Below are 9098 nucleotides of genomic sequence, written 5' to 3' on the forward strand. Positions count from 1 at the left end.
GCACAGCCGGCTCTGGAGGCCAGAGGGGGGCCATCGCTTCCCCTTGTGTCCCCCAGAGCCTCCCATTTCCCCACAATGGCTGTGTGACACTTGAGTAATTTGAAAAGATTATTAGAAACAATAAAGGGAGAACAAAAGGTGCCCAGAGGCGTCTCGAGGCCCGGCCCCTGCGGGTGCCTGGCTCCTAGGAGGGAAGACAGTGCAGGTGCCGCAGCAGCGGGAGCTGTCAGTGCTGTGAGCACCTGCGGGGGGCCCTGAAGCTTTATTGGGGGCAGGTGGGTACAGGCAGGCTGGCCTCGGTGGGGAGCCTCCAGGGGACTATCTGGTTTCCCCTGCAGAGACTGTCACTGTGGGGCCCCAGCTCCCTTGCTGCCATTAGCAGCAGGCCCACCCCCTCAGGGGCCCAATCGATGAGGGTTTGCTCCAGCCTGACGGCCCCGCCTCCTCTGGCCACACACCCTCACCGCCCCCCGCCACCCGTATTGCACACCCTGCCGCACTTTCCAGAGCTTGCCATGCCATCCAGCCGCCAGGCCTTTGGGCCTGCAGGTCCCTCTGCCTGCTCATCTGCTCCCCCATCCCTTGAACGACCCCAGCGCAGCGTGAACCACGCTGTGTCATGTTTGCCACCAGGCTGTGTCCTCCACCCAACAGTGAACTCCCAGTGCCCCGAAGCCTTGTACATAACGGGGGCTCAGTAAATGTCCAGTGAGCTCAATGAATGAGTTGAATGAATGAATGAATGAATGAACGAATGAACACACAGAGAGAGGAAGAGGCCAGGTGTCAGGCGTCTTCTTCCTAAGCCCTGGGCACCGTGGTCAGAACCTGAGAACTCCATGCAGATGGTTAGAGCACCACAGATATACGCCCACCCCTCTGTGGATTGATGGGGAACTGGGGGCCCAGAGAGGGAGAGAGACTGGCCCAAGGTCACACAGCAAGTTAGCAGCAGATACAGGGCTCACACCCGGGACTCTTGCCTCTCAGGCTCCCTCTTTGCCAGGCTGCACTGGCCCCAGCCCCATGGAAAGCCAAGAGCCTGCTCCCCAAACATTGCATAACCCCATCCATCGTTCATCATCAGAAGATGGGGGGCACCCTGTCTCACTGGAGCAGAGGGGAGGAGGTCTGTCCCAGACGCCCCACTTGCCCCAGGCCCCAAATTTGCTCTTCAAGTCCTCACAGCTCTGAGGCCAAGACTTCCTGCCATGGTCCGATTCCGAGGTGCAGCCCAGCCCCCGTGGTGGGCCGAGCCAGGACACTCACCCAGGCACACACCCCCACCCACACCCCACCCCACGGCAGGCACCCAAGGGACCTGCGGCTTAATAACAGAGCTCTTGAGACCAGCCTGAGCAGGTCGCAGCACGGGTCTGGGGCAAGGCGGCAGTGACCCCAGCCCCGCCACGGCGCAGGCCTGGAACATGGACGACTCGGCTGACAACCGCCGTGGCTCCACCACGCGGAGCCTGTGCGCCCGGTCGGCCTGGAGCAGCTGTGCGGGCTCGGGGTCCTTTACAAATATGAGAATGATCCAGAATTAGAGAAGATCCGAAAAGAGAGAATCTACTCCTGGATGGACATAATAACCATTGGCGGAGACAAACTACCAAATTACGAAGAAAAGACCAAGATGATTTACAAGGAGCATTTACTCCTGGACGACAAGATTCGCGTCACCTTGGTCGGCGGTGGGTACTTTGACGTGAGAGATAAAGAGGACAGGTGGATCCGGACCATCATGGAGAAAGGAGACACGATCATTCTCCCTGCCGGGATTTACCACCGTTTCACACCGGACGAGAAGAAATACGAGAAGGCCACGCGGTTGTCTGTGGGAGACCCGGTGTGGACGGCATACAACCGGCCGGCTGACAAACTTCGAGGCCCGGAGGCAGAACCTGGAATCGCTGGCGCAGACAGCCTAGCGGTGCCCCGGGGCCTCGTGCACCCCGGCCCCCCTTGTGAAGGTTCCCGATGTGATGGCAGCAGAAAATCTGTCATTTTCTCCTTGCTTTTGTGTTGTAGACTTGAGGCTAGGTGAGCTTTCGTCTGCAAGATTGTTTGATCAGAATACATTTTAACGGAAGTGGCTACAGAACTTGTTCGTACATGGAAGCACCTGTGGAAAGCTGGGCAAATGCGTTCATTTTCTCTGATTCAGGATCAGGGGTCAGTGGCCCTGTGTCAGCTGGTGCCTTCAGCTCTGACCGAATGAATTTCATCTCCCCAGACGCAGCCATTTAGCTGCGCCATCTGGACAATTTTTGGACTCTAAGCAGATACCAGGCGAGGCCACGCCTGCCTTGTGCAGAGGGGTGACAGTGGATGACAGGACTGGGCAGAGAAAAGATGCTTTTCTCCCAAAACACGGGGGAAGCTGGGGGGCGGTGGGGTGCCGTGGGGGACGAGCTGGCATGTTAGGGGGACACTCGCTTGCCTATGCCACTTTCTTGTTCAAAATATAGTAGCTGCCTTAACGTTAAAAGAAAACAAATAAAAATTTTAAAAATAACAGAGCTCCTGCCCAAGAATTCTATCCCAGGATGACTGAGAGATGTACGTGACTGCAGCCCCATCCCTGACCCAGGCTCAGGTTCCAACAGGCCTGGGCCTCTCCCTCTCCCCGCCCTCACCCCCTCTCTCCTTCAGACACGCTGCTGCCTGGAAACCTGCTCTGGGGCCTGCCCTGTGCTCCAGTCCTGGCCCATCCTGTCTCACTGTGACAGGGGCCCGAGCAAACCCCTTCCCTGCAATGCCCCCCAGTTTCCCTGCTGGTAAAATAAGTGACTTAGACTAGATCAGGGTTTTTCCACCCACGCCACTGACATTTGGGGTCAGATGATTCTTGGTCATGGGGGTCTGTCCAGTGGTTTACCGGCATCCCTGGCCTCCACCTGCTAGATGCCAGGAGCACCCCCGCCCCAGGTTCTGACAACCCAAAGTGTCTCCGGACAGTGCCAAATATCCCCCCAGAGCAGAATCACTCCAGTGGAGAACCACGGGGCTAGATGGTCTCTGGGGACCCCCACAAAGCGGAGAAAAGGGTCTTCCCCAGTGTCTGCCTTCCAGTGATCTGCAATTCTGAATAACAGGGACCTACTGAGAGCCAGGCACGGAGCTATGTGATTTCCAGGCACCATTTCACCAAATCGTCTCAACAGCCCCAGGAGGGGAGGATTATTATGCCCATTGTACAGATGGGGAAACTGAGGCTGGGGGCTATTAAATCTCCTGGCTCAGGGCCTTCACACGGCATTTCTTTTGCCCGGCCCACTCCTTCCCCTCCTCCTTCCCCCTTTTTTTCTTGGCTTCAGTGCATCTCCCCTAGAGAAGCCCGCTCTGGCCACCCAAGACCCCAGTACACACACCGGTTGACACACTCACAGCACCCTGTCCCTGGCCTGGGCCTCGCAGCTGTGCCTGTAGCCTGTATGATGCCTGGGCCAGTGAGTGCACCACAGGGTCCGTCAGGGAAGGGACCCCGTCTTATAGCTCACCCCGAATCTGCAGGGCCCACTGCAGGTGCTCAGTAAATACCTACTGGAGCTGCACAGCTAGCAAATGGGGAGCCACAACTGGACCCTGCCACCGCCTCTGTGTGCGGCCAGTCACCAGCGAGGCCCGAAGCCTCCGTGGCCTGCTTTCCTCAGTGCCTTCTACCTGACTCCAGACCAAGGGTGGAAGCAGCAGTAGTCCTGGCACTGTCCCTGGTGCAGGTTAGGCCGGGGAGGGGGAGTGAGGCACAAACAGCGTTCTGAGGAATCTATATGGAGACCACCCCTCCCACAACCGTGTTCAAGAGCAGGGGTCTCAGCTCTCTTTGGGGAGGAGAAGCTGTGGGACTGAGCCTGGGACGTGGCACGGCTCCTGAGCTCCACACACCCAGTTTCCAGCCACCAGAGCACAGGTTTTCGGCACGGTTGACTGTGCTTGGGAACCAGCTCTCCACGATGGGGTGGAGATGAGAGAAAAAAATCCCAGATTTGACAACTGCATTCTTAAGCCTCTTTAAGAGGGAAAGGGGAAAAAAAAAGAAATCTGTCACTTCATAAAAACACTGAAGGCTGAATGCCACTTATAAAACACTCCCGACTCAATGCTGGGCTTCCTCCCTGTAAGCTTCCCACCCCGCCTCTAACCGCCACTGCGCCAGCCTGTGTGCCCCAGGGGAATCCAGCACCTCTTCTCCCCCAGTCCCTGCTGCCCCCAGTGCTGGCCATGGGCCTGGCACATAATAGGTGTTCAGTAAAGATTTATGGAATGAATGAACCAACAAATGAATGAAGGAATGAGTGAGCGGATGAATGAATTAGTGAAAGAGTGAGAGAATGAATGAGGGAGTGAGCAAATGAGGGAGTGAGTGAATGAATGAAGGAGTAAGGGAGTGAATGAGGGAGTGAATAAATGAATGAAGGAGTGACTGACTGAATGAATGAGGAGCAAATGAGTGACTGAATGAATGAGGGAGTGAATAAGTGACCAGATGAATGAATGAATGAGTGAATGAAGGCATGAGGGAGCAATGAGGGAGTGAATTAATGAATGAATGAGTGATGAGTGAATGCATGAATGCACGCTGGCCATGAGGCACGGGTCCAACTCCAGCTCAGCATCCCCGTTCTCTGTGGCCCCCAGCATCCCCAACGCCGCCAGGGCCTTGGGTCCCCAAAGGCACCAGCCTGCTAGGACTTTCTGGAATTCACTGCTTGCAGTTCCCACAGAGCCTCGTCCTCTGGGACCCAGCTTGAAGCAAGCCTCGCATAGCCCTCCATGCCCACCCCCCTCCCCGCCAGGGTTAAGTGCGGCAGATGCCGCTCTCCGCAGTGTGGAAAGTGGGAAGTAAATAGATGGATAAATAATAAAGCGCAACCCCCAGCTGCAATGAGGGACTGCCACAGCAGCCCTGGTAAACTGTTCTCCCATTATCTCTTCAAACACCTCCCTTCCCCCGGCATTCCCCTCCCAGCTCCCTGGAGACCTGCCTTCAGACGATCCTGGAGGAGGGGCTCGAACACATCTATGAGGATGAGGCCTCTTCCCCGCTCCTCTCCCCTCCCCCATCTGTCTCCTCACCACATCCCCCCATCCTCCACCGCCTTCAGCTCTGTGGGGTTTCCCAAAGCCAGAGCCAGCAGAGCTGAGCCTCCGTAGCCCAGGCCGTGGAGGCCAGCAAGCTGGACCCAGACTCCACACACACACACAGAGCTGTGAGACCCAGGCAAGTGTCTCTGCCCCTCAGAGCCTCAGTTTCTTCATCTGTAAAACGGGCTGTTCCTGGACTGACCCCACAGCATTGGCGGCGGCCTCCTTACCCACAGCTGTGACTGCGGAGGAGGGTCCAGGATTGACAGCTGGCCCTGTGGAGGCGGCTGCAGAATTCCTCCTGCTTCCGCCCACTATTTTTGTTACAATACCATCGGGTTATTTGGTTATTATAAATGTAACGAAAGCATTACAGACAACTTGTAACATAGAAAATATAAGAGAAAAAAGAATACCCATGATGCCACCACCCCCAGCACACCCACTTCTAGCCTCTGGTCAGTCTCCTTTCCATCTTCTTTTCCCTCCACTATCTTCATCATGGAACTGTGTTGGGGCACTATTTGTGCCCTGCTGTTCCCCCTTGGGATGGCGTTCCCTTCACCCTCCAGGTGATCACAATTTCACGGTCGCCTTTAAGGGGCCTGGGACCTGCTACAGTTTCCTAGTCAGTCCCCACCGAGGTTCCCAATCTTCCATTGTGGTGAATGGAGCTTGGTCAAGAACAAGGGATCCGGTGGGCAGGGGCCTCGGGCTGGCTGTGGACCTGACACTGGCCCCACCTCCCGACGCCCCAGCCTCCTCCCGTCTCGGCCAAGTACAGAGCTAGGAGCAGCAGAGATGACACCGGGTGTCCAGCGTGAAGCCGGGTGTGAGGTGAGCACCCAGCTGGCCCGGCTCAGGCATCACATCCCTGTGACCTGGTCTGCGCTCCTGACCACCTGGGGCCTCAGCTCTCCTGGAGGACCTGGGATGTGCCCAGCTCTGCTTCTGCTCACTGGGTGGCCCAGGACAAGTCAGAGAGTCACAGAAGACCCCTGGCTCTGGTTCCTATTCTGGGGAGCAGCTGCTGAAAGTCAGCACCAAACAAGATGATCCTGTACCAGGCTGGAGAAACAGGGGCAGGGTGGTCAGTGCAGACCTCTCCCAGGAGGTGACATTGCAGCGAAGATGCCAAGATCTAGGGCAGAGGGAACAGCAAGGATGGAGGCCCTAAGGTAGGAAGGAGCGTGGCATGGCTGAAGGACAGTAAGTGTGGCTGGTGCCTGGTAAGCCTGGGAGAGGGTGAGGCCAGAGACCTTGGGGAGCCCCGAGGACCAGGCAATAAAGGCTGGGTCTTTATTCTAAGTGCAGTAAGAAGCCACGAAGGGCTTTAAGCAAGAGAGAGAGAGAAACACAGGAGGAAACTGAAGCCGCCCTGGCTGAATCCACCCACACATGTCACAGGTGGGATAGGAAAACTCTGTCCATTGCGACCCCGCTGCTCTCCGCGTGCCCCTCCCTCCCATTTCCCAATCCCACCCCAGATGGTTTGGTGCTAAATTGTTTGCTGCCCTGGTAGTCTGGGCTCAGGAACCTCAGTTTTCCCAAGGAAGGGCAGGCATTCCCCAGCTATCAGGTGCCAGAGAGCCATTTAGGACATGAAAGGGCACGGCTGGAGGCCGTGGTGAGAAAGGGTCCTCTGAAATGGGCCCAGGCACTTGGGATGCAGGTGCTTGTCCCATTTGTTTCCTGTGCAAAGGACAGAGGGGATAGCGGGCTGATTGGATCTGGCCTCTAACCCAGCAGTCTTGTGTTATGGTCCCAGTGAACCAGGGAGGTGTAGGCCCATCATGGGATTACAAATTGGTTCACTTCGTGTGCTAAGAATAATTACACGGTCTGCCCACAGCACTGGAGGAGACTGATCCAGAGTGCCATAATCTGTGATCCATTACTGATGTCTGCTGTGGACACAGGTGGGGAGAGTGGTGGTATGAGTGTCGCTGTTTAACCATCCCTAGTCTACCTTCACCCTGTGGGGTATAACCATTCTAGGATACAACAGTGAGGTGGGTGGTGGGCTGACCCAGGAGGGTTAGAGAAAGGCACCACCAAAATGAATCAAAGGGCATTTACTTGAGGTCCACGGAACTTTGTGGCAAAGAAAAGATCTCTATTTTTCTTTATAAGCTCTTTAGAGAGAGCTCCCCTACAGCAAGGACTGGGCATCACAAGGGCCCTGGTTTTGTTGTAGAAGCCTCAACTGTCCCCTCCAGGCCGGCCTCCTTGGCCTCCCTGCTGTTCTTCAAACACACCAAGCCCCTTCCCACTGCTGAGCCTCTGTCCTTGCCGTTCCCTGTGCCTGGAACGCTGTTCTGTGGTTGAGTCCTGTTGTCCAGGTCATGGCTCAGATGTCAGCTTGATGAAGGAACAAAAATCCCTCCACCTGTCTGGGATTCAGTTTCCCCATCGACATAATGAGGAGAGGACCCTCAACCTCAGGATCCCTCCATGGTTATCCTGATCAGTGTTATTAGTAGTGTTAGCATTATTAACGAAACAGAGAACTTATGACTCGGCTCTGTTCCAGACGCTGTGTATGAACTAGCTCATTTATTCTTCACAGTATTCCTATAAAGCTTGACGATTATTACCCTCACTTTCCAGATGGGGAAACTGAGGCACCGAGCAGTCCAGTAACTTGTCCAAGGCTGCTCAGCTCAAGCCCTGGGTCCGGATCCCTTCTGGCCACTTTGCCTCCTGTCTCTCCTGGGGATGACCCAGGGGAGTGGGGGAGGATGCCAGGGCTCAGGTGTGCCCTGCACCTCCTGGGGCTCAGGAGCCTCGTCTAGCCATGGTGGGACCCCACTCTGGGTGACTACGAGGACAAAATGAACAAGGCCACATCTGAGAGCGCACCCAGCACACAGCAGCACTGGGGAGGCATCTGCCACGTAGCAAGGACAGACCTCGTCCTCGCCCCTGCTCTGACCTCTGAGCCTCAGCTTAGTTCCCCCATCACCGTGGAGATGCTAAACCATGTCGGCCCCCGGGACAGCGCCCAGGAGTCGATGACAACGTGTACGTGAAGCACCTCGGGGCGACGGATGGGTGCTGAGCACCTGCTGTGGCCAGGCCCTGGGGACACAGCAGTGAACAGGGCAGAGCCGGCCTCAAGGCCAGGAGGGGAGGCAGAGGGGGACGCAGACCTGTAACTGCTGTTTGTCCCAGGTGTGTCCTGTTTGTGCCTGGTGTGTCCCCAGCTGTGACACTGGGCTGTGGGAGGTCAGAGGAGGCCCCTGACTCAAGCTGGGGGCTCAGGAGGTTTCAGGGAAGGAGGCCTGAGGGTGAGGAGGTGGTGGCCAAGCAAAGACGAGGAGGGGTGTTCCCAGAAGGGGGAACAGCCCAGGCAAAGGTCAGGAAGCCCCAGAAAGTAAGGTGAATTCGGGAACGGATAGCAATTTGGGCAGGCCAGAGGGCAGAGGGCAGAGGAGAGGAGGAAACGGCAGTGAGACTGGAGGGGTCGGCACAGCAAGGCTGGCCTGAGCCGGGCCTCGTAACCACGTGACCATGCCAGAGGTGCAGACTTCACCCGAGTCCAGGGAGAGTTTAAGCAGAAGCCTGGCATCGTTGAATATTTGCTCAACAAAGACCCCTCTGGCTGCCATGTGGGAAGGAGGGGGATTATGTACAGATGGGGAATCCAGGAAGGCTTCCTGGAGGAGGTGACTTAGGTAAGCCTTGGGAGAGTGGAGTTCAGATGGCCCCGAAAGGAAGGGTGGGAAAAGTGAGTGACAAAGGCTCGGGAAGGCCGGGTACGGCAATCCAGGAGGGAGAGCCTCACAGATAAAGACCTAGAAACAGGGACTTCCTTGGTGGCACAGTGGTTAAGAATCTGCCTGCCAACACAGGGGACACGGGTCTGATCCCTGGTCCAGGAAGATCCCACATGCCACGGAACAACCTAGCCCGTATGCCACAACTACTGAGCCTGCGCTCTAGAGCCCGTGAGCCACAACTACTGAGCCTGTGTGCTGCAACGACTGAAATCCGCGCGCCTAGCGCCT

The 9098-nt window shown here is 56.5% G+C and overlaps 1 pseudogene across 1 annotated transcript; it reads left to right on the forward strand.

Moving 5' to 3' along the window:
* The first annotated feature begins 1211 nt into the window (after positions 1–1211).
* LOC309964113 (acireductone dioxygenase-like) lies at positions 1212–1931 on the forward strand (annotated as a pseudogene). The gene is made up of 2 exons: positions 1212–1227; positions 1363–1931. The product of its transcript is annotated as an acireductone dioxygenase-like (transcript).
* The last annotated feature ends 7167 nt before the right edge of the window (positions 1932–9098 follow it).

Source organism: Leucopleurus acutus, assembly GCF_964270905.1.
Source record: "Leucopleurus acutus genome assembly, chromosome: 7".
In the NCBI taxonomy this organism is placed as follows: domain Eukaryota; kingdom Metazoa; phylum Chordata; class Mammalia; order Artiodactyla; family Delphinidae; genus Leucopleurus; species Leucopleurus acutus.